This window comes from Drosophila kikkawai, chromosome 2L (assembly GCF_030179895.1).
Source record: "Drosophila kikkawai strain 14028-0561.14 chromosome 2L, DkikHiC1v2, whole genome shotgun sequence".
NCBI lineage: Eukaryota > Metazoa > Arthropoda > Insecta > Diptera > Drosophilidae > Drosophila > Drosophila kikkawai.
This window is the reverse complement of record NC_091728.1, coordinates 12,609,907-12,636,626: the sequence shown is the minus strand read 5'-3', so window position 1 is coordinate 12,636,626 and position 26,720 is coordinate 12,609,907. Positions and strand designations below refer to the sequence as shown.

The 26,720-nt window shown below is 39.0% G+C and overlaps 1 protein-coding gene across 2 annotated transcripts in view; it reads left to right on the top strand.

Annotated features, from left to right (window-relative positions):
• The window catches only part of LOC108082794 (uncharacterized), a 93,024-nt gene that overhangs the window by 25,965 nt on the left and 40,339 nt on the right, over positions 1-26,720 (top strand). The gene's annotated exons all lie outside the window — the stretch shown is intronic.

Here is a 26,720-nt window from a genome sequence, read left to right as displayed (position 1 = left end):
ATTTTCGGCTCGGTTCATCAATTTCGACGTGGAAGAAACCATTCTTGAGGTCAAAGACTGAAAAATATTTCGCACCTTGCATCTTATCAAGCACTTCCTCTATCAGTGGAACTGGGAATCGATCTTTCAGAACCATTGTGTTCAAAACGCGGTAGTCTATGCAAAGCCTGTATGTGTTATCCTTCTTCTTAGCTAGGACAACTTTACTCGCAACATCAGAATGGGACTCACGTACAATACCCTGCTGCAACCATTCTACGACCTGTTTGCGAATTATCTCTCTTTCTGCTGCAGATGATCGGCTAGGCTGCTCCCTAAATGCCATTTTGTTGCAATTCGGTATTATTGTCATCTTTACTGGACAGGTTAGCTCCTTCGACGGTTTGTAATTATCAACTAGCTGCTTGACGACTGTTTTGTATTTGTGTGGAACATCTAGTTCTGTATCCTGACTTACAACGTTGTAGACATTATGTTGTACACGAGCTTCTTCGGCGTCATCTCCTCCAGTGAAAGCATATTTGCCTTTCTCCAGCACAACTGTGAACTTCTTCAAGAAATCAAAGCCGATGATTACGTTGACATTGACTTTGGAATCAGGGACGATGAGAAACTTATGATGAGTAGCCATTCCATCCACCTCCACTTGCGCATTCAACGCACCTAGTACAGTAGTCGCAATGTTTCCAAGACCGTACAGTTTAGCAAAACTTTTCTGCAGTGGATTTTCAGCGAACTTCTCCTTATATGTCCTGAATCGCATAAGGGACACGTCAGCACCAGTGTCGACTAGACAGGAAACGCTTTTGTTGTTGATGGTAAGGGTCTTCTCCCTTGACTCGCTGATCACACCGATGTTTGGATTTTCTCCTCTACAATTGCGTGATGTGTGCCCACTGCCGCTGCACTTAAAACATTTAGTCTCCTCTTTGCATTCAGCTCTCATATGCTCGGGTGAGCCGCAGTTAAAACAATACCTTTTGTTTTGGTTTTGTTGGTGCTCGAATCGCCTCCCTGGTTTTACTGCTTTGCCGGCGTCACTCTGCTGCACTACTTGCTTTCGTCCGGCTGTTGGTTTTGTCATCATTTCGATCGTTTCAAATCGGCTGCGCAACTCCTTAAAACTGGGCGCACTGTAAAGAGGATATTTAAGATCGTTACTTAGCTTTAGTCCATCTGCAATATAACGGATCACCGATTCATCTTCAACCAATCCTTGAGCTGCTATCTTTCGCATATGCAATACGTATTCATGAAAGTTCTCGTTCTCATTTTTCTTTCGTTCTCCCAACTGCTTGTGCACTTCAGCACTGCTTAGCGATTTATCAAATTCATCCAACAATACAGCAGTTAAATTCTCATACGTTGACACCGTTGTAGATTCAAGAAATAACTTAGCTGTGCCCTTCATCTTCATACGAGCGTTCACATATTTCTGCTTGGTGGTCAGCTCATAGGCATCCGCGTTCTCGTCAAAACATTTTAGCCACTGCTTAATTGGGATTGAAACTCCATCAAAATCTGGCACAACTTTAGAGAAGCTTTCAATTGGAATGGCATTCCTGTTGGAATCGCTTTGTCCAATTTTCGCTGCAAGCAGTTTGAGCACTTCGCTCAGTTCGTTGTTGTTGGGTACTTCTCCATGGCCTGTTGTGAATTTCAGCGTGTGGTGAAATTCTGAATTTGATGCTCCGCCACCTGCAAAGTTTTCAATCTCATTCCTGCCGATTTCTTCCTTTTCGCTTTGGTCTTCTTCGTTCGGCGGCAAGAAAAATGTTGTATTCAAATCCATCTCTTTGACTTCTGCGTTTACTGGATCTTGAGATACATGCTGTTGTCCACTTCGGGTTTTGGGTTGATTATTCTGGTTGTGATTTTTGTTCTTTTTTGCAGACCGAATCATTATTACAACGTTTTATTAAACTGCAACTTGATCGTTCTTGTTATGTCTCTGTCCTCTGTATTCGACTGACGCTCACACACACAACTGTACTTTTTTCGACTCTTTCAATTGCTGCTTCGGTTGAGCCCCCATGTAAGATAATTGGATTATCTGTTTATTATATTTATATATGTTTATAAGGATTATATTTAGGTTTACAAAGTAATAGGATATGGATTAAGTATTTAACAGCTTATTATCGCGACTTTCGAAGGGTTTTACAACTTATTTATCTGCTCTACAAACGACGCTACGACTTCTGCAACTTTTCTCGACGGCTTCTCTCTCTCTAGTGATGTACGATAGCGACTCCCTCTTGAAGACACGACTCCTGCCGATATTTGCATGGGCTGCCAACTGATGCCCATAACACCTCCTTACATTCGGCCATCCTGCAAAACATCTGCCCCAGATGTATCATCCTCCTCAGCACTCAGATCGTCATCTTCTTCGTAGTAAGAATAGCGCCACAGCTTCATAAAATCAACGCTTGTAGATGTTTGTAGTGGACCCTCAAATTCTGCTGCTTTTTTGACATCGTATCTGCCATTTCGTTTTACTTGAGTTACTTCATATGGTCCGATGTATTTATTAGCCAACTTTCTTCCGGTTATGAACTGCGTTGCTTTGATGGCTACTAGATCACCCAACTGATAGCCATGATGTCCCTTTCTCTTCTTGTCGTAGTTCTTCTTATAAGTTTCTTGAGCTTTTTCGATTTGTAGCCTCGTTTCTTGCCAAATTCGATTGCGTTCGTCTTGTAGGTTTAAAAGCATTTCATCTTGTAGAATCTTCATTAGCTCGGGACTGGAGTTATTTCTCATTCGTTGACCAAACATAACTTCAAAGGGTGTGAAACTAGTCGATGCGTGGACATGTGCGTTGATAGCCTGCTGCACTTGGGATGTATACTTATACCACTTTGCTGGTTCTGCTGCTGACATTTTTGAGAGTACAGAAATAATAACTCTGTTGACCCGTTCGATTTGGCCATTGCCCCTTGGTACGCCTGCTGTAGTTTCGATATGTTCAATCTTGTTGTTACTGCAAAATTCTCTAAAAGAATGTGATGTAAACGCAGCTCCTTTATCGCTGATAATTCTTTGAGGACTGCCGAATATTAAAATCCACGATTCCAGATGGCGGATAGATTCTTCTGCGTTTGTCGACTTAGTAGGGAATATCCAAGTATATTTCGAAAAACCATCGACAACAGCGAAGATATACTTGTAGCTTTTCGACGTCAAGTCCAACGAACCTAAATGATCAATGTGCAATGTTGACAGTGGTATGTCGCCTTTATCTATTGCGTGTAGAAAATCCTCTTGTTTACCCAGCTTTTGGTTGTGAGTGATGCATTCAATGCAGTTCGAAATTACCTGCTTTACTTTCTTTTCCAAGTGTGGTATGTAAAAATCCTGCTGAACTGCGTGTATGGTCTTCTGAGTTCCCATGTGGCCAAAGTTATGTGAATTCTGAATTATCTCCTTCTCCATACATTTTGGTACTGCGAGCAAATCTTGTCCATTTATTTGTTTAAAAATTATGTCGTTCTTTATTACATAATCTGCATACGCCTTCTGCTTCAAAATTTCCCTCACGGTTGTTAGATGTTCATCATTCTGCTGCGCTCTTCTGATCTGTGCGTGTACCTCCGACGTAATGATCATTACAGGAAAACGACTCAGGCTATCGACATGCTGCATTCTGGTTCCTGCTCGGTGCTCTGCATTGAAGGTAAAATCTTGTAGGTACATCAGCCACGGCGTCACTTCTCGAGGAATATCTTTCTTGGAGATTGTCTGTTTAAATGCTGCACAGTCAGTGACTAAATCAAAGTGTGTTCCCAACAAGTAATGTCGAAGTCTCTTCGTTGCTAGATAAGCTGCCTTTACTTCAAGTACGTAACTTGTAAGCCTTTCTTCTTGTGGAGTTGTTTTCTTGCTCCAGTAAAAAACAGGGTGCCATTTGCCATCGTGTTGCTGCAGCAGCGTTCCACCAAATCCATGCTTAGATGCATCCACATGCAATTGTGTTTTAGCGCTTTGGCTCCAAATCTTGAGAACAGGTTCATCTATTAGGGCTGCTTTTAGTTGTTCTACTGCTTGCTTCTGTTCTCCCTCTATTTTAAAAGCGGAATCTTTTTTCAACAGCTGCGTTAGGGGTTTAGCGATGAGGGCGTAATTCTTAATAAACTTACGGAAGTAGCCCGTCAATCCAAGAAAAGCTTGAATACCTCTAATATTTATCGGCATTGGAAAATTTTTAACGGCTTTAACCTTCTCTTTCCCAGGCCAAATCTCTCCATTTTCCACCTCGTAGCCAAGGAAATTAATACGCTCTTTTAAAAAGTGGCATTTCGACCATTTAATGTCGAGGCCGTACTGCTCTGCCTGCTTTAGGACTCGCTGCATGTTGTTTAGGCATTCTTCGACTGTACGTCCAAAAACAACAATGTCGTCTATGTACATCTCCATAATACCTTCATTGATCAGCTGCTGGAAAATATATGTAACATACCTCACGAATACTGCTGGCGAATTACAAAATCCAAATGGAGCTCTGTTAAATTCGAAAAGTCCCTCCTTTGTCACAAACGCTGTGTATTTTCGGCTCGGTTCATCAATTTCGACGTGGAAGAAACCATTCTTGAGGTCAAAGACTGAAAAATATTTCGCACCTTGCATCTTATCAAGCACTTCCTCTATCAGTGGAACTGGGAATCGATCTTTCAGAACCATTGTGTTCAAAACGCGGTAGTCTATGCAAAGCCTGTATGTGTTATCCTTCTTCTTAGCTAGGACAACTTTACTCGCAACATCAGAATGGGACTCACGTACAATACCCTGCTGCAACCATTCTACGACCTGTTTGCGAATTATCTCTCTTTCTGCTGCAGATGATCGGCTAGGCTGCTCCCTAAATGCCATTTTGTTGCAATTCGGTATTATTGTCATCTTTACTGGACAGGTTAGCTCCTTCGACGGTTTGTAATTATCAACTAGCTGCTTGACGACTGTTTTGTATTTGTGTGGAACATCTAGTTCTGTATCCTGACTTACAACGTTGTAGACATTATGTTGTACACGAGCTTCTTCGGCGTCATCTCCTCCAGTGAAAGCATATTTGCCTTTCTCCAGCACAACTGTGAACTTCTTCAAGAAATCAAAGCCGATGATTACGTTGACATTGACTTTGGAATCAGGGACGATGAGAAACTTATGATGAGTAGCCATTCCATCCACCTCCACTTGCGCATTCAACGCACCTAGTACAGTAGTCGCAATGTTTCCAAGACCGTACAGTTTAGCAAAACTTTTCTGCAGTGGATTTTCAGCGAACTTCTCCTTATATGTCCTGAATCGCATAAGGGACACGTCAGCACCAGTGTCGACTAGACAGGAAACGCTTTTGTTGTTGATGGTAAGGGTCTTCTCCCTTGACTCGCTGATCACACCGATGTTTGGATTTTCTCCTCTACAATTGCGTGATGTGTGCCCACTGCCGCTGCACTTAAAACATTTAGTCTCCTCTTTGCATTCAGCTCTCATATGCTCGGGTGAGCCGCAGTTAAAACAATACCTTTTGTTTTGGTTTTGTTGGTGCTCGAATCGCCTCCCTGGTTTTACTGCTTTGCCGGCGTCACTCTGCTGCACTACTTGCTTTCGTCCGGCTGTTGGTTTTGTCATCATTTCGATCGTTTCAAATCGGCTGCGCAACTCCTTAAAACTGGGCGCACTGTAAAGAGGATATTTAAGATCGTTACTTAGCTTTAGTCCATCTGCAATATAACGGATCACCGATTCATCTTCAACCAATCCTTGAGCTGCTATCTTTCGCATATGCAATACGTATTCATGAAAGTTCTCGTTCTCATTTTTCTTTCGTTCTCCCAACTGCTTGTGCACTTCAGCACTGCTTAGCGATTTATCAAATTCATCCAACAATACAGCAGTTAAATTCTCATACGTTGACACCGTTGTAGATTCAAGAAATAACTTAGCTGTGCCCTTCATCTTCATACGAGCGTTCACATATTTCTGCTTGGTGGTCAGCTCATAGGCATCCGCGTTCTCGTCAAAACATTTTAGCCACTGCTTAATTGGGATTGAAACTCCATCAAAATCTGGCACAACTTTAGAGAAGCTTTCAATTGGAATGGCATTCCTGTTGGAATCGCTTTGTCCAATTTTCGCTGCAAGCAGTTTGAGCACTTCGCTCAGTTCGTTGTTGTTGGGTACTTCTCCATGGCCTGTTGTGAATTTCAGCGTGTGGTGAAATTCTGAATTTGATGCTCCGCCACCTGCAAAGTTTTCAATCTCATTCCTGCCGATTTCTTCCTTTTCGCTTTGGTCTTCTTCGTTCGGCGGCAAGAAAAATGTTGTATTCAAATCCATCTCTTTGACTTCTGCGTTTACTGGATCTTGAGATACATGCTGTTGTCCACTTCGGGTTTTGGGTTGATTATTCTGGTTGTGATTTTTGTTCTTTTTTGCAGACCGAATCATTATTACAACGTTTTATTAAACTGCAACTTGATCGTTCTTGTTATGTCTCTGTCCTCTGTATTCGACTGACGCTCACACACACAACTGTACTTTTTTCGACTCTTTCAATTGCTGCTTCGGTTGAGCCCCCATGTAAGATAATTGGATTATCTGTTTATTATATTTATATATGTTTATAAGGATTATATTTAGGTTTACAAAGTAATAGGATATGGATTAAGTATTTAACAGCTTATTATCGCGACTTTCGAAGGGTTTTACAACTTATTTATCTGCTCTACAAACGACGCTACGACTTCTGCAACTTTTCTCGACGGCTTCTCTCTCTCTAGTGATGTACGATAGCGACTCCCTCTTGAAGACACGACTCCTGCCGATATTTGCATGGGCTGCCAACTGATGCCCATAACACCTCCTTACATATATATATATTGCTTATTATGTATTAGCGTGTGCCAGCCCCTCAGGAGCCAAAGTAACTAATATGAATAACTAATAAATCACATTTGGACGGTGATTTATGTGACAGGTGCGTATTGCGATTTGAAATTGGCAACAGTTTCCATTTCGTAGCCGCAAATTGGCCCAAAAGCAAAGCAGCAACAGCACCAGCATGAGTGAGCTCCTTTTTGGGGTTTACTTGTGTCATGCAAAATATCGAATAGAGCTAGCTGGTCTCTAGCGTTAATTTCACCCCAAGAGTTGTCAAATTAGTTGAAGAGAAAAGGTTTTTCCAGGCTGACCCTCAATTACGCATTTCTTTGGAAAACTTTGTTAATTTGTTGTCGACTGACTAACAATGGGCCGGGGCTAATGGATTGATGTGGCGGTGGGGGGGATTTCGGAAAACACACACTATTCTTGTACCTTTTGGACATTGGTTCGGACCTTATCGATGCCATCAGCTAGCTAGCCCGGTCTGGGTCCTCATTATGTAACCTCTCATAATTCTTTCATTAATGAAATTCCCACACGACGACGACGACGACGACGACGACGACGAGCACCATCATCTACATTATGTAAATCTTCCATCAACAACACAGCTCAGCACGGAGTCGGTTTCATTTGGGTATCCTCCACTTTTCTGCTCCTTTCATCCTTGTCAACTAATTTCAGGGTTGCCTGTGTGTGCCTGTCATGTTTTTTAAGACTGTTTTAATTTTCATCCTTTCGAGAGAAGACGACGGCTGGCAGAGGCAGGCGGAATACAGAGAGCTCTGAGCTCGGTTGCATTTGGCTTTTACTTTCCTTGCCACGGCCTTTAAAAAATGTTGGCCAAAAACCAAATAAGACGAGAGAACGAACTACCTGTTCACAAAAACCCACACACACCGCAGAGGTAGCAGCTACATATAGTATAGTAGTATCCCTATCCCCAAACGAACAACGAACGTCAAGCGAGCTGTCGTGTCCGGGGCCAGCCCAATATGCACAGTGGTTCGGGATTAAGTTCCTTAATTTACGGGTTAATTACACTAAAAATTGACCAAGTAAATTAGTTTAAATTACAGTGAAGATGTGCTGAAAAAATGTTAAATAGTTTTTAATGGGTCTTGGCAATAAATGTGAGATATTTGCAAAGGGAATAATATTTAATTATAAATATCTTAAACAAACAAAGAAGAATACTAAATAAACACAAGAAAAGATTTGTATAAAATATTAATAATAACAATTAATAAAGGTAATATTTGTAGATAAGAATGAGCAAGAAGATCTCTTGAAATAATATTTTTTTAAATAATACACTTACTGCATACTTTTTATAATTTTAAATATATAAATTTGGCAGTTACCTTAGGTTTTTTATTTAAACAAAAATTAAAAACTTGGTTGGACAACGAAAACTAATTTCCCATTTTAATTAACCAAAGATAAAAACGATTTTTACCACTGTGCAGCAGCATTTGTCTTTTTGACTCCCATTCCCTGTCGTATTTTTTTTTTGTTCAGGCCTCACCGGGGCCTCTCCTCCTGGCTGGAGTTTTGAGTTTGAGTTCGGGTTTCGGGCCTGGCTTGGTGGCTGCTTTTAAATACCCTTTACCTTGGCCATATTAATGCGGCTCCCACTGTTACTTGTGTGCATTGTTGTTGCTGTTATTGTTGTTGTTGGTGTTTGTGGTGTTGCTGTTGTACTTCACATGTAGTTTGGTTGTCATTTGGCAGCGCCCGCTGTTTAGTGTCCAACATGAGGGCCGTTGGTGTCAGCAACGCTGCTGCTGCTGCTGCTCCTCTTGCAATCGGAGAATGTGAGTAAGGGAGATGGAAAGAGAGAGGTGAAATGGTTAGAGGTGGATGGGGAGTGGAAATGGACTGTAGAGATGGAGTGTGGAGCAGAATGTGGAGCTCTCCTGATGGCAACTCCCGATCCGATGCCGTTCTCCTGCTGCTGTAGATGTTCCTGCCGCTGTCTCCTTTGGTCTCTGGGCCCTGGTCTCTGGTATTTCGCCTCGGTAGCCTCAGCGACAGTTGTTGAAATTAAATGCTCACATGTGGGTTTTGTTTTCTTGTCTGCCTTTGCGTTGTTGCCCTGGCGCTGTGCTTAAAAAGCCCCAAGTCAACAGAAGAAAAAAAAAATATAAAAAAAGAAAAAGAATAGGTTGTCTTCCATAAATTGAAGAGGAAAAATAAAGGATATAATGATAAAACAATTTTATTAATATGATTTACCATTTTTACCTTAAGGTGAACTATTTTGAGCTATAGTTTAATTTCTTAAATTATAAAATTAAACCTCTAACTTCTACTTAGATGTTTTATAACACGATATTGTTGAAGCCTAGTCTTTTTGAGTTTAAATCCTAGCTAGTAGGAATGATAGTTTGTATAGAGATTTATTTTCATAGCATTACTTTATATTTTGAACAATATTTAAAAATTCTTAAAAAAATATATTAAATATATATAATTCTCTTTAAAAAGTCAACATTCAAAGCTCTTTTCCACTAGACTTTTTTTTAATTTTAATTAGTCGCATCTAGTAAAGCTTCACTGTATTATCGAACACAACACATAAAATGGATGGGAGTAAGCCAAGGTATAACAGGAGGCAAAAAGGATTGCTTCGTCCAAATAAGACAAAAAATAAAAAAGACAACGAGTGCAGACAACAACAATGCTCAAGTCTAGGGCGAGTGCCAAAACATATAACAACAAACATATATATACTTGTGTGTATACAGATATACACAGGATATATGTATACAACAAAAAATAATAAAAAGAAGATGCTTTCATTTCTGTTGCAATCTCCAATAAAGCTTAAAAACATGGGAACGAGGGAAGTTTTAAAATTTTAATGATTATTGATGGATGGAAAGTTGGATGGTGTTCTGGCTAAAGGTAAAATGCTGGCTGCTGCGTGTGTTCGTAAGGAACCATGGGCTTACCAATTTTCGGCAAATTATGATGCATTAATAAAAAATAATGCCGGTTGTACAAAATAAAGGCTTTAATTATAAAGTTATGGCAGGTTTGAAATGTTCTTTTAAGCCAAGTTTTCTTGTTTTTTTTTGGATTAAAGGGTTTAAACGATTAAGGGTTATTGTTTCTCGTTGGGGCAGAAAAGCTAAGATTACATATTATAAAATTTGGAATAAACAAATTTCAGGTAGCATGTTTCACCTGCTTGATTATAAATATAATAAAGATAATTTTTAAAGCTTTAATTACGTTGTTAATAAATTATTTGTATTATAAATTCCAATAAAAATGGTACGAATTAACTTAATTATTTCTGAGAAAGTGTAAAAAAGTTCTTATTACAATTCTTCTATATTAAATATTTATTTGGGAATTTTGGTAAAACCTTTTCTTTGCCTTTTCTTCAACTTGTTCACCCTTTTAATAACTCCCAAAACTTCCATGGCAACTCTCCCTCATCCAAACTCCTTCAGCAAATCAAAAGCAACTCTTAGTTGTAGTTGCTGCTGCTGCTTTTATTGTTGTTATTGCCAAGTCTTTACAATTCGGGAACAGGCACTTCATTTGCTCCGCTCAAGTCGTTGCAGATACAGATACAGCTACAGCTATAGCTACAGATACTTTGGCGTCGTTCGCTTGTCTTCTGGCTGCATTTATGGTTGCATTTACTTTTTAATTTCATTTGCTGCTGTTGCTGCTGCTGCTGGCTGCTGCACTCCTTTTTCGCATTCAAGTGGAGTCAATTTCTTATGTCATGACAAGACACATACTTCAATACACAATACGGATAACAGCAACAACAAAGTCGAAATGAAAAAATACAAATGAAAATATACAGAAAAAAAATACAAGAAAATAAGCAAAAATGCCAGACGTTGTCTTGGGATCCAAAGGGATCGGAAGATGTTGTCGCCATTTGGTGTATATGGGGGGTGGGGGCTGGCCTCTACCTTTAGAATTTCGGGGGCACTCTCCACTCTCCAGGCTGCGCGTGTGTATGGGCTTAAATATCTTTACTTATTTTTGGACATACTTGATTGAAGTATTTATGAGATTTCAGGCATTTCTGTAATTTTCTTTTGAGCTTTAAGTTACGCTCTTTTTTTACGGATGTTCAGATGGCCCCTGTCTCGTGTGTACAAACATTTTGGGGCACCCGAAAAACAAAAGAGTTAAATGTTAAATGCTGAAGCTAAAGAACAAGGGACTCGGGGACCGGGACCAAAGATATATTTACATATGCATTGGGTGAGAGAGAGCATGGACCATGTTTGTCAGATGAAAAGATATGTCTTTACATGTTTTAATTTTCTTGGAAATTGTTGTTCAAGTTGAGCCGAAGAAAACCAAAAACCGAAACCGAACTAAAACCGAAACCGAGAATCGAGCAAAACACTTTACGGACTCGAGACACCAACTCCGACGACTGGCATCTTGCCTGTCTTTTTCTGTGCCTCCCTCCTCCCCTCATCTATCTCTGGGTTTATTTTTTGTTTTTAAGTGAAATGTTAAACCTTTTGACAGCGGTAGTTTTCTTATTTAATTTATTTTATTTGCGGTATTTACTCTCGTCTTGTCTCGTCTCCATCTCCATCTTTGTCTGTCTCCACATCTCTCCATCTTCCTCACTGGCGGAATTCAATTTTGGCTTTTTGTTTAGACCCGAGTGTGTTCTCGGTGTCTTTGGCTGCGCATTTTAATGTCAAACAATTGACATGGTTAGGCTTAAAGTTCTCTCTCTCCGAGCTATGTCTCAGTTTTTGGTTTTTGTGGCCAATAATTAAAGTTGACAACTCTCGGTGGAGATGCCCAGACAGAGTCACTAATTTGGCCTTAAATTGCTAAAATTTTTACTTGTCGGTTTTTGTGGTTTTTGAGCGTCTCCAAAGACCGAGTTTATGGGATGAGGCAAGTTTAATCTTTAGATTTTTTTTTTACAAAAATTTTAAGTCGTAAAGCCGCTTAATTAAATATTAATGCCAATTGCTTTATTAGGGGATTTTTTAACTGACATTTTTAATCCCCACATAAACCCTCTCCTCCTTGACTTTCAGCTTAAACTTTCAACTTGAAATATATATATAAATTCCTTAGACATATTCCCTTAGCAATTAATCCCTATTATGTGCCCGGCTACTTATGAAACTGTAATCTAAACTATAGCCAACTTATAGCATTTCTCACTCGAATCATTTATCTTCAAGTTGAAAGGAAAGTTTTTAGTTTTCAGTTTTATTTTCTTACTTTTTGTTTAAACTTTTTGATTAGAACAATTCCTCAAGTTCCTCCGTTTGGCTGTAACTCAAAACGCTTTGGGGACACCACAGAAAAATGGGGAGAAAATAATCAAGAAAAAAAATAAAAAAAGGAAAACTATGCCGGGGAAAATTACAAATACTTTTGTCATTACAAGAAGGGTCTCTCTCTCTCACTCTCGCTCTGGAAATCCAATCGATGTAGAGAACTTTCCGTACGGCATCCATTTCTCAAGCTCAAAATGACGAAACGCGCAACTTGGATTATTAATTACAATGCCCAGAGAGAGAGAGAGAGGAGGGAGGAGTAGATGCTTTGGGATTTATATAGGTGTAACTGTGTGTATTTGTTGTTTCTGTATCCCGAGCATCTGTGCCGGAATCGAAATCGAATACGAGACGAATCTCCAACCGTCCTCCTGTCCTCCCACCACCAACTGTGTGCGACAATTTTGACTTTTATAAATATTTTGACTTGTTTTTGTAGCTGACAGATACCTCCATCCTCTCAGGTTCTGTTTTTGATGCTGCTGCTGCTGCTGGTTCAGCTGCTTCTGCTGATGCTGCTGCTGGCTGCTGGCTGCCGGCGGCATATCTGTGACAAAACATCATTCAACGTGTGCAATGATTGATGATGCAACTCAAAGCAACTTGTACTCAATTTTCACTGCCCGCTGAGCCAGGAACGTGGGGCTTACACACAGCACGGCACACACAGAGACCGGCCAGCCAACCAACTCACATAACTTGCCGGGCATGACAAAATGTCACAAATATTCTACAAGCAATTTGTTTAAATATCGCATAAAAAACCAGAGAGAGAAAGAGGACCAGAAAGGCTAAGGTTAAATGGGTGTGGTTGGCATAGTACTTTAGATACCCTGGAAATGTAGAAAATAATTTAAGTAGAGATTCCAAAAAAGATATTTCAAGTGGTAGTTTATTTATATATCGTTCCCTTATTTAAAAGCTTTGCTGGATAAATATATAAATTTTATTTGAGGAAGCTAAAGCTGATTATGAAGTATAAATATGATTTTATTAGGTAAATATTTAAAGTCAAATCATAAACAGAAATGCCTTTCAAACCCAACCTTACCCCACTTACAACATAACCTCTAGAAGAAAATCAATAATCCCGGTTTAATAAACATACATAAATACCTAAAAATAAGAAGGTTATGAAAACAAGCGAGGCTAATAAAGCCACTTGTAGTACCATCCTTTTTCATACTCTAAACCAATAAACCCGCACTTGGCGAGGGTATAATAAAACGAAAGGCGAATTGCGTGATGCAGTCGATATAGAAGAAGACCAAGCGGGAAGTGCTTTATGGGGGGATACCAAAAGGGTAGAAGAGATGGTAGGAGAGAAACCTCCTAAGTCTAAACTGGAAGCCAAGTGATCCGGGGGAGCCACAGGAACGGCGCGCAGCCGTGCGGCAATTAATATGTGAGCAAGATGCAACCATTGCCATTACCATGTGCCTTCAACTTGAACACAAAATAGTTAACTAAAAGGCTAAAGGAGTAGGGCAGGGGCCGGAGCAGGGGCGACGGTCGAGTCCAGGTCGAAAGCTGGCAACGGCAACAGCTACATGATGTGCAATTACAAGGCGGGCTAGCAGCAGCAGCAACAGCAACAGCAGCAACACTGCAACTCGAAGGCAATGGCAACGGCAACATTGCAGCAGCGGCAACAGCAACAAAGCAGCATAAGTGCAGTGTCTGCCCAGCCCATGCCCCGCCCCCTTTTGAAGCCAGGAAAGAGGAAGAGGAGCAGCAGCAAGTACACTTGGAAAAAATGTTTAATTTGTGGAGAAACGATTTTTTTAGAATTTTTTTTTTTTTGTGAAAAAGGAAAGCTAAGAGAAAAGGGAAAAAAAGAAAATAATTTAGAAAGAATAATAAGTACAAGAAGAATTAATAAATATGTAGGAAAGTAGGTAACAAAATAAGTAAGAAATTTAAGTAGAAAACAAATGTCTTTTTCACTTAGGCAATAATATTCCAGTTGTCTAAATTTAATGTAATCATTTATTTTTTTGAGTGCACAATCAGCAGCAGCAACAACAAGCAGGAACAACTGCAACAGCAACAGCAGCAGCAGCAGCAGGCGAAGCAAAAAATATTGCATCTTCTCAAGCATTTAATCTTCTTTGCGCCTTTTTTAACCTTTTATTATTATGCCTTCAACGTGCAAACGTTTTGCTACGCTTTATATACCCCTCGTACTCCTCGTTCTCCTCAAACTCTCCTCTCCAGCACTCCACTCCTTAACCCCTACCTTTGCTGCTGCCACTCTCCCTTGTCCCTGTCCCAACTCGCCTTCCGTTTTGGGGCGCACTTACTCACACGCCAACCCCGGCGGAGATGGAGTCCGATTCACCAGTCCAAGTACAAGTCCCAGATCCCAGCCAAGTGGAATTCCAGCTTCTGCTTTTGTTGTTAATAATTTCTTTTCACTCCTTGGGAGCTTGGCTTTTGCAATTAGAATGCGTGTTAAGTGCACAAAGATACAAAAGATACATTTCAAGGGAGCAATGTGGCTAAGGGATGGCCAGACGTGCACAGAGGGAAAATATTCTAGAAAAAAAAGTATCCTTGAAATAAGGATTAATATGGGAGAAGTGTTCTGCTGGACGGACCCTTGTTTTATACCCTTTCTATTTTCTGAGCAATAAATTTCCGCGATTTTGCATACAATCACAAAGCGATGTCCATAAATTTCAACACAATCAAATTTAATTAATTTTCCATGATGTGGGCCCAAAATCAAACTTCCCCTCGCAGTTAGTAGTAGTAGTAACCCTTCCCGGAATAGGAATATAAATCGGAATAGGACAGGAGCAACCCCTCGATGAATTGTGTGTGTGGGATTGCCAGGTTCCTTTCTTAAGCCGCTGATTGGAATGTTTTTGTGTATTCAGCCTCGGTCCAAAGTTGATTTTACGCTCTTTTGGGTAGAGTGGTTAGAAAAACTCTATCTCGTCGATAGAAGAGGGTTTTCCAAATAGCCTGGTCTGGGGATTTACAATTAGATAGGTCCTCGTTCTCGTCGTCTCGCTTGTTATTCCACTGATTCTGATGGGATATTGCCATTGTGACGCGGGGGTTGAGCCAAAACTCGCGGTTTTATTTCGTCAATTTGTCTAAGTGAAATTTGCATTAATCCCAAAGCAGATATCTCTTTAGATACTTTTTGTTTTGCATGCCAAATATATGTATGCGTGTATTGGACCATCCAGGGTGAAGTAATTCAACAGACAGCCAGCGATAACAACAAACAAGAACTTTAAGCTGCTCAAAATCTCGTTTAGGGGTTGGAAATTAATTAATAAACTGTGTGATGAGATAACGAAGGGGATTTATCGGGATTTTTGGTTGGGTTTTTATAATGCGGGCTGCGTAGGGTAACACACACAGTTTAAGATTAATTGATAAAAGTAATTTTGGGTCAAAAGTATTACAAGTTAAACCAAGTAAAGTACTTACAAGCAACATTACCTCACGGCAGAAAATTTGAATTTATTTGATTTTTTATGGTCCATTAAAAAGTAAATATATTTTCAATTTCTTCTTCTAAACTTTGCTTCTCAAAAACATGTTTTCAACTTTCTTCCACTTAACCTCACAAATTAATCTTTTACAACATAAAACCGTAAAAAAAAACAAAATCAATGACTACCTATCTGCATTTCCTCATTCTGACTGTAAAATTCTTTCCCATGGCCTCAACAGCTTCATTAGCATACCTGAAGTTTTCACACCTACGCAAACTCATTTATGAATCACTTTCCAAGATCACCTGGCTACCGGGGACAGGCAAGAGCTCTCCATGTAGTATGAGCTTAAGCACACACAAAGAAAAATCCATCCACACACGCACTCTAAATATGCCAAGCTCGGTAAGAGTGGCTTTGACAAAAGCAAAACTGTATCTTATAAATACGATTACCGTGGCCAGAAAGAAGCTAGCTGGTTGGGCACGTTATAATTTCACGAAATATTTTCATGAAAAAAGAATCTACTGAAAAATGCATTAAGTGCAACTTCGGAGTGCAACTGCAACTGCGCTGCAAGGAAGCCATAGAAGAGTAGCAACGAACGAGTCCGGTTAAGCAGGGGTTAAGAGGGGATCTTACTCTGTGTGTGTGTGTGTGTGATGTATGTTTAAAAACAAAACTGGCTTCAGCTTTATGGCAGAGCCAAAAACAAACAAACCAACTCCACACACAAAGTTCTACTTCTGCAGCAGCAGTAGCTTCGTGTTTTTTAGCTGACAGCAGTGTTGACCACAAAATTTTATAGGAAAAGTAGCTAAATTTTTATAACAAAATGCTGTTATATTTTAAAAATATTTAACATAGTATTTCTAAATAAAATAGTTAGATTTTGATTTATAAAAAGTTTAAATAATAGTTTAAAAATTGATAAATCAGTCTGATAATTTTAGTTAAAAATTGTGCAGATTTATTTAAAGCATTTTAAAAGCGATTACAACATGAAAATGAATTTATTTACAATTAATTTTTCCTTTAATTGATTTTTTACGATTTTTACAAGAAAAACCTTTTGATAAGAAATTAGCCAAATTAACACCACTAACTGGCAGTGGCACTGCGACTGCGCCTTAATTCTGTCCACTCCTCTGAGCCACTAAATCTCTGATATATCCGAAAATGCAAGCCAGATTTGTGGAAAGGCAGCAGAGACACACGGAACAGAAGAGAGAGACCGGGAGAGAGGAGTATAAAATACGAGGAAAGATACATTCTGCATCTGGTAGATACATGCGCTCGAATGGTTTCTTCTGGCAAATATTAGAGCTATGTTCCTGCGGCTAAAGATTTAATGATTTGCACTTTTATGGAAATAATTTTTGCGAAAGGAGGAGAAGAGCTTGCCTCAGTGCATTCTGTGTGCAACGGCAGCGGCTCCAGCATTCTGTGCATGGCAGCAATTAAAAATATTTAATTATCGTGCAAAAAGTTGTCCGAACATGCGCAACATTTCTCACATGTCCAGCAGATACAGGCCAGAGAGGAGATTAGAAAAAACGTTGCCGGGTTGAGCAGAAAAAGGGGTACAACCAAGGTGTTAGCGCATTCTGTATTAGAATCTACCGAAAATTCAGAGGCTGCCAGCGATTTCCTGTTGTCCAAAACCAGAAAAAGATAGGCTTCAAGCTTCTTGGGAAACAATTTAGCAATTTTCGGAGGCGAGAAACCCAGGCAACACACACACACCCTCGGATTTATTCCCTTTGAAGATGAACCGAACCGACGGAATGGTTAACCCCGGCTTTTCGGTCAATTTAATTCATTATAGACTCTGCATATTAAGTCTCATAATAAAGTCAACAATTTATTGATTATTTCGGTGGTTTTGTCTGTCTGTCTCTGGGTGTGCTTGTGTGTGGCATTAAGAACAGAACACTTTTATGATTCCAGAAATGATTTAACTTAATAAACTGGCAACACTATCAAGCGCTGAATTTATGAATGAATGACTCGTTAAAATTATTAACCATTTGGTTGGTTATATCTCTAGCTCTTGATATCTTTGGAATTTCCTTTGTTGGCTAATAAAAAGCGCTAAAACGTCTGCTGAAAATATTTTTGCAGCAAATTGAAAAATATTTACAGCTTGGCTGGAGTAAAGATTACTGATAGCATTTATGTTTTATAATAAAAAGAAAGCCATTTTATGGTTTAAATATTTGAACATAAAATCAAATCAAGGAGAGTGAACTGTCAAAGGGGTTTCAAGATAACTTTTATGGTTTTTAACAGGCAAGAAAATGGGTTTATCTTGGAGTATTTTCTAATGCATAAAAAAGAATAAAAATGTATAAAATTTAAGGCAAATTATTAAGAGATTTTAAGCCAATTTTTAAAACAGATTATAGTCAAAGAAAACTTTAAATAAAACTAACAAATATCGTAGTTATTAAATGTCCTGTAATTATTGTTAATTTCTCCTAGATTTTCGATTTACTCTTTAAAAATAACATTTTCCTCTGTGTGTATTTAAAGAATGATAAAATTCCAACTGCACCTGGGACCCGCTCTCTTACCTAATTAGTCGGGATTCCTGTCATTCGATTCATTATCTTTAGCGCCCTCTTTCTATTTCAAGATCCCTGACTATTTGCCATTTACAATTTTCCAAGCTAAACAACTATTGCACCTGTGAATGGCAATTTGTAATTGTGTCATTGCAAAAAAAGCAAACAAAAAACGAGAAAAAATAAAAGAATAATAGAAGAACGGGTAGGAAGAGATGCGCCTGGGTGGCTGATGCTCTGTTTCAATTTAATTAGCCATTAAAATGTCTGGCAATTGTGTGTGAGTGCAAGTGCGAGGACGTCACATGCCAAACAACTACGTGATGGCTTGAATCCTTTTGCACTCTCTTTCTCGGGGGGATTCACAGCAACAGCACAAGTATCTCAAGCATCTCCATTGGTCCTTATCCGCAGCAGTAGTAGATATTTTTTCACTCCACCTCCTCAGCTTTCCACCTGACACTGGACGGGACTATGGACTCTGGACTCAGCTCGACTCGACTCGACTTGACTTCAATTCAATTCAATTCACTTCACTTTTATTTGTCTTCATCTGCTAACTGGCTCTCGCTCGAGGAGAGTCGAGTCTCTTTTTCATTCATCTGTGTGTATTTGCATTTGTGTGTTTGCCTTTGTTTGTGAATTTAACTAATTAAGTTTCCAATTTTCTCTCTTCTTTATTTGCAGATGTAAGTGCTTGAACGGATTTTTACTAACAAACTGCCGGCTGAAGGCTAACAGCTAACGGCAAAATCAATTTAAAATTTATGTGAACAAGTGACATGGAGCCGAGCCTATATTTGGATGTCAAGGTTTTGTTTGTTTAATTTTATGTGAAATTCATCAGCCATTTTCGCAAATTAATTTACTATGCTGCTGGAGGACAACAAAAGGAGAGAGATTGCTCATAAAATTCAACAATATTTAATTATCAGGTTTCCAGGGCTTGACTTTTCACCTCTGCAGTTCATTTTACATGTTATTTTATGATTTATGTGTTAACTTGTGAAAATATTTTCATACAGATATTCGGTCCGAGTTAAGAAAATTAATTACATTTATATTCTTTGTTTATTTTGATTAATTTGGATATTTTTTTTTTCAAAAAAATTATTAGTTTTTGGGCTTATTTTTCGATTAATTTTAAACGAAGATTTTTCGTTGATATTTTTTATATACAGGAATAATTTTAATAAATTTAATTAGTTTTCTTTATTTGACTTGGCCAACATTAATATTTTTCGTCGGCATTTTATTAGCTTTAGGGGCTCTTTTTGGATCATTTTAATATATCGATATGAAAATCGGTATTTTTAGGTAGCGATATATGTTCGATAAATCGGTAGAAGACTTTATCATAAATGTAGTATTTTTAATACTTAATATTTTGATTTATTCAATTTTTGGATGTTGTTTTTTTATGATTAATTAAAAAATGTGCAAAAATGTAGGCAGCATATTCCGTTTTTAATTGCAATTTGTAGCATTTCAAGGCTTTCTTTTAATCGTATTTCACTCAAGACATACTATCTTAAGATTCTAGGCTGCAATTATAGTTTCTTGGCTTTCCAATCAACATTCAACACTCTCTATTCCTTCGTTCTCGAGTTAATAACTCAAAGATATTTTAACCCATTTACCATGAATGGCAAATCGCTGAAGCTCGCATTTAATTGACTGATTGCTGTTCAAATTGAATGCAGGAGTCAACGCCTCAAATAAATATAAAAATAAACTAAAGGAATTAACTGCAAAAAAAGGAAGGAACGAATAAAAACAGAACCCTTTTCATATTTGCCGCGCTCTAAATCACAAACACATAAACCGAAAAATTTAATTAAAATCTACTCAGAACGGCATCCGGATTATGTGCATGTGTCGTGTCGCCTGTGCTTCTCTATTATATCCATTGATTTACATTGCCAGAGTTGAGTTTTTATTTGAACATTTTCATTAAGATGAAAAACTGCAACTGAAACAGCACTTGCTGCTGCTGCTGCTGCTGGGTGTTCCCAGTCGAATAAACATAATTCCCATGATTTATGGATTTGGCACAATGAATAAACACTGGCAAAGTGCAGACTTTGTGCAAACTATTAACAGGCCAAAGAGATCGGGCGCTAACATACACGGAGAGCACGAGCATGGGAGCATTTATATTGTTGGGGCTCAACAAAAAAAAAAAAAAAAAAAAATGAAACGTTGATATATTAGCCAGCAACAACTATGTGTACATGTTTATTATTAGCAAAAGACTCGCTCCTCGGAGTGAGGCCGGGCGGCCTGCAATCATAATAAATGTTCATTGAAACCTTTTAAAAATCGCGCTGCCACAGCCGCCGCGCCTCAATGAAGCACTGCAACAATAAATTTTAGCCACGAACCAACCTGAGAGCCGGAGTGTCCGCTTCCCAGTCCTCCCATATACCTCTATACCTCTCTATACCAGCACATAAACATTAATAAACTTGTTGCAATCCAAAAGATAATTAGCCGTGGCCAGAGAGCTGCAGCCACACCAGTGAACAGACAACAACCTACCACACACATACATCCCATAAAGCTACAACAATTTGCTATTTAGTATAAAGTTTCATTAAAAACCCACTACGACTGCCTCAGAGATACAAAAGGTACAAAGATATATCCACTGAGAGGGTCTCCACTCCACTTCGGTTCGCATCGCATCGCACCGCATCGCCTGCCTGCTGTCGATCATAATTTAACATAAAAATGATTTGATTACTATAATTTCTTTTGTGTTTTGGTATCACCTGGTAAGCTCATTTACTACAACGGCAACGCCGCCTATTACTCACACCGGTCGGTCTGTCTGCCTGTCGCTCCCCGGGTCCGGTATTCGGACCTGGTTCGGTCTTTACCTTTTCGGTCCCCAGTATCTCACCACACGGGGACCCCACCGCATGCAGCGTGTGTCGTTTTGTAGGAACCAGAAGAAAAAAAAAATAAGAAGGCAAAAGATTAACACAGCTCGGGGAAAAAAGGAAAAAGAAGACCCGAAATGAAACTGCGGGAAGGCAGCACCCAGAGTGCCATCCTTACACCGAGGGAAAATGTAAGCTTATGTCAGGAATAGGGAAAAATATTGTTTATTAGTGGGAATAGGATATATGCCTGAATGAATATAGAAGCGTGCTAAAACAAGTTGAGAATTTTAGTGAAAACTGTGCTAAACTGAAGACTAACTTAATAACTTGAATCTAGGACCACATATTGTGTTCGAAATAATGTTTAAGCAAACTAAAATATATTTAGAAATATATTTAAAGATATATTTCTCAGCATTTAAGCTGCTCTTTTTACCTCTCTGTGCATCACGAAAACTTGCCGGCCAGCGAGGAGTCAAAGTCAAACTGACAAACCCGTTCCGGTGTCTTGCAACAGCCTTCTGCCGTCTGCCTCAGAATCTCTCGCCGTCCAGAGCCCCGGTAGAAGTCGCCGTCCCAGGTATTGCTGGCAATAATAGCATCGACTTAAGAGCCACGAAGAAGTATACTTCATCGGGTACTGGGTACAAATATCTTGTTTCATGTGTGCGCTGGACGTTAATAGCAGGCCGGTACCATTGTCCAAAAGCCAGAAAACAGTATAACCACCAACTCCCCTCCCCCAATCGCCCCGGTCTTTTCTTTTACCTGTCACCCCCTCCCTTACCTTACTATGTTACCTGTGTGTGCCGCTTGCATCTTTGCTGAGCGCCGCTTCTTTGGCAGCCTTCGCTGCATTTCATCATTCATGCACATTATTTTAGCCAATGCCAATGCTTTTGGTTTAAATTTTGGAGAGGTTTTCTAGGTAACTATGGATGCTCTTTGGGGATGAGAGAAATATTAAATGTTATTAAGAGAAAATAATTAGGGAAAGCAGGAATAGAAGCTCATTTCATGCATAGTTTTTTAGGTGAATATGGATGCCCTTTTGAAATGAAAGAATAATAAAGAGAAATTAATTAGGAAGAACGATAAAAAAAAGTCGATAAGATAAAGATAAAAAACTCCTCGATGAAAGCAACTCTAAAAATGATTCTTTAAAATATTGTTTTGAACTGAAATCACCGTTTTTAAACCCTATAATGACAGCTTATTTAATCCCAAAAAGAGCATCTAAAAGTCGTTATTTTTGTACCAGAATTAGCATTTTTTCTCCTTTTTTTCTGGTGCACTTCAGAGTTTTGTGTGCACTCCTTTCCCCTCCGTACATCGTGTCCTGCGTATCGCAAGCCGAGACTTAGAAGCCGAGATTGAGTTACATTGCTGAGGATTATTATCAACTGTATTATCTGCCTTTTTTTTTCTCCCTGGGTTTTGGTCAGAGGAGGAAAAAAACCAAATAAAAATTCGTTACGCCGCTGCAGCGTTTACTCAAAAGTGTGGAGAGGGATTCGTGGGTTTTGGTTTTGGGTTTTTTCCGTTTTTTTTTTTTTGGGGTTTTGCGCTTTTTAATGATACCCGCTCAAGTATTTTCTCTCATTTTGTGTAGTTTTTTTTCTCTCCGGCTTTCTGTTCAAGTGCCTGTTGGTGCCGTCGTAATTTGTTGGCTTGTGTTGTTTGGGAGGAGACGAGACGAACATGCATGTTTCATAAGTTTTTTTTTTTTGGGGCAACAATTGTGTAAAATTATGAGCTGTCCATATTTGCCATTTGGCACGGTTCCAGGGCATCAGAAATGCAGAAAAGCCAGCCAACCAGCCAGCTAGCCGTCCAGAAAATTGGTCTGCCCGGTCGTCGGTCTTTTGTTTCATTTTTGTAGACGCCATAAAACAAACTGGAGTAGGTGTTGTCGTTAAGTTTTGATGTGCCACATTAAAGTAGACTCCCCGGAGCAGATTGAGTCTTGGAACGGAGCAACCCCATTGTGCAGTTTATGATTGCAGATGAATGAAGCTACTAAATGCGAGGAAGCCCACTGTGCTCTAATGGGAAATCAAATTTGGCCTATTGGCATAAAACCCAATATATCCCCCAGCCTCTATTGCTTTTATTGATTATTTTTGGACACTTTCACATCTCCTCTGCATACATTTATGTTAAAATAAAAGTGAATGTCATCATGGCTGGGAAGTTTAACTTTGAGGAAATTAAATCAGTCACATGTGGAGGAAGTTAAACTGTCAAATTGATGTACGATTTACATTATAGAAATTTAAATTGAATATAAAACTGAAAAAACTAATTTTTGTGGGCTTTAATCAATTTGATAGGGGAAATGGTCTACAAACTAGAAATTATATATAAAAACTTAAAAGTATCGTAAATTAAAGATAATTATTTTAGGAAGACAAACTTTTTAAACTCTTTTTAAATAAAATTAACCTTAATTTTCTAGAAAATGTGGTTTTTAATAAATATTTAAATTCAATTATTAGATTTAATCCCCTCATGCCATATTTAATATTTACTTTAATCATTGTTTTATAAACAATTAAATTATACAACTTAATTTAGTTGAAAAATTAGTTTCTAATAATTCATGTACTATATTGCAGGTAATTTAGGCAAGTTAAAGTTTATGGCAGATCAAATTAGGTCTAGTTTTTCCCAATAAAAAACTTGACTATTGCTATTGCCAAGATTTTGTCTATATAAAAAACTTTTTCTTTTATTGTTTTGTTATACAATAGACCCATTCCACCCTCTCAACTCCCCTTCCATAGTAATTCGACCTACACTTGCCTGCACCCCCTAACTAGGTCACATTACAGTTGGCAAATGTCTGCGGTAAAGTTTTAAATCATATTTAAAGAATACGGCAATAGAGATGCCCCCAACTGCTTCGATGGCGACCGCGAAGACATATAACACACGAGGAGTCATACAATATATATATATATATATACGAGGAGGAAAGCTTGCACCACCACACTAATGGTGGCAGTGGCGGTCGGTGGTTCGAGATGGAAGCCAGAGCGGCAAATGTTCCAGGAAACTATAAAAGACAATAGCGGCAATATGCCAGCTCTGGTTTTTGTGGTTTTTTATGCTTGGACTCTATGGAGGAAGAAGCCTTTCTAGCTCCGGCTCCGACTTGGGCTCGGGCTCCGGCTCTTTGGCGTGGGCCTAAGTCAACAACAAAGAAGCGAAGCCTCTATGCCCTGGACGGCGCCTTTTGTTAAACATATATACGAACAAATATATATATAGATATATATTTGGACTTTGTGTGTGTGTAGAAAAACCCTCGAAGAAGATGGCCAGAGGTGGAGAACTTTGCTTGGTAGCCAAGCTGTGTGTGCTCACGCATTAATATAGTTCCAAGCCAAAGTACACAGAAGAAAGATGTGCACTGGACAGAAAATTTTAAGAAAATATGATGCAAATTTGGGAGATATATTATTAATTTTAAATGGTATTTCTAAGCCTCTAAAGGGGTTTTGTACTTACGTTTTTCAATAAGAAATTTAAGCAAAATAATACTACCTTAACTTTACATTTCCAATACTTTCTTAGGCATTCTTTAAAGGATACATGTTTCTGCCAACAAAACCTGGCATATTTTAATATATTCTATTACATTTTCCTCTCTCTGCACATGTAGATATAGATGTGTGTGAAACTAGTTTATGACAGGGGGCCGCCTTTGGCATGGGGTGGCAAATAATGTTGTTTATGTGTTGGACCGAACCGTAAATATGACGCACCGTGGAAAGAGGGAAGAAGAAGGGAAGGAAGGGGTTAAGGTAAACCCGACTGCAAGTGGTGTGGTCAAGTGCAAAGTACGCAACGCAACTGCTCCTATTCCCATGGAGGCAACCCCCCTGCACCAGTTCCACTCCCCTTCTTTCCCAGAGTTCCATTGTGGTGTCGTCTCCAGAATCGCAAGACTCTGGTCAAGTGCTGCAGTTGGCTTTGCTTCCTGCCTTTCGGCCTGACACTCACCTGGTGGCTGGCTGGCTCTGTCTCCTTTTCTGCTCTGCTTCTGGCATTCGATTCTGGCCAATTCTCCACGCAGCCATCCTTGTTCTTGGCTTTGTACTTTTGTACCAGTATTTCCTATATTATTTTCCCTGACTTTGGCCTGGCCTCTTCCCATGACACCGGTTAGCCGCATCTTCAGCTGCCGCTTGTGCTTATTTGGTTACTTTATGCCTTGGCCTGGGCCATTGCCATTGCCATTGCGCGGCTCTGCTCAGCTCCTTCTGCTGATAATAAAGATGACAAAATATCTAGAAAAAATCATAAACCTTGTGTGTATGTTTGGAAAAATAATATCTTGCAGATATAAAGTACCATTTATGTCGTGCTTATATCTTATTTCGCCAAAGTCGTGCCATCGCAAAAGTCGCGAATCCGCAGCCGAGTCGAAGTCCAAGTCCAAGTCAAGATCTGTGTTGGAGTCTTGTCCCAGAGCTGAATCCCAAAGTCGATTGTGGAAAAGTCCCAGTGTGTCTAGGTTTCGCTTTGACTCTGGTGGAGAACTGGGAGAACTGCTGCTGCGTTGCAAGATTGCTTTGGTGGCAGCGAATGAACAGCCAAGCCAGCACGTTTGTTGCGTGGGCCACAGTGGGTTAATTGGCTAAATTATTCAATTAGAGAGGGATTCGGATATTCATTTAATGAGATCTGTAAAGCAAAACGTTCTTAAATCGTATGAATTATTAAACAGAAAGAGTATTACGATTTCTTTAATATAGAAAGATAAACTTTTCAAGCTTTATAATTGATGTAATTTAATACATTTTCTAGTTATTTATTTAACATACTTCTATATTCCAAATTTCTTAAATTGTTCTTATTTTCTTCATATTTTTCCCCCACTTTTGCGGCAGCACTTCTTCACATGCCGGCGACAGGCAATTGGCCCAAAGCAGCGCCATGGCCACGTTGTCATCTTGGTCAAGAAGCCTATGCAGGAGACAGAGGAAGAGCAGTAGGAGAAAGATGGTCGAGTCTATTGGCCAAGCATCTAGGCTGTTTCTCTCTGCTGTTCTGTTCAGTTCGGTTTGGTTTTATTCCGTTCAGTTTCTGGCCTGGCTTTTCCTGGCCTGGCCGACTTGTATATATGCTTTCATTACGAGCTTAGTTCACGTCACAATCAGTTGTTGGCATCGTTTATGCCGCATTGCCGCACAAATACACAGTCAGGTTAAACAGTTGTGGTCAATATAAGAAAGCTAGGTTCTAAAAAATACTTAAAAAATCCAGAAAATTAATAAGATAGGTTATAAACTTAAAGAAATAATATTTTATGTATTATTTTGTAATATAATTTATATCTTAGTTACTATGTTTCAAAGTATGTGCTTTAATATATATTATTTCAACATTTCTCTAATGACATTTTTAAAAATTTTTATCAGTGAACTATAGCTTTAATCCAAGTTAATGAATACCCTTTCATTTAATAATTGTAAAAATCTTTGCTAGTGTCTTTTTCATGAAAGAACTGATGAAATTGTATATATAAATAATACATAGTTTAACAATTATGGTATGGAATCAGACCTATTTCCTCAACCTCTACTGTGTATGCATAGTAACTAGTTGGCTGCTGTGGCAGCT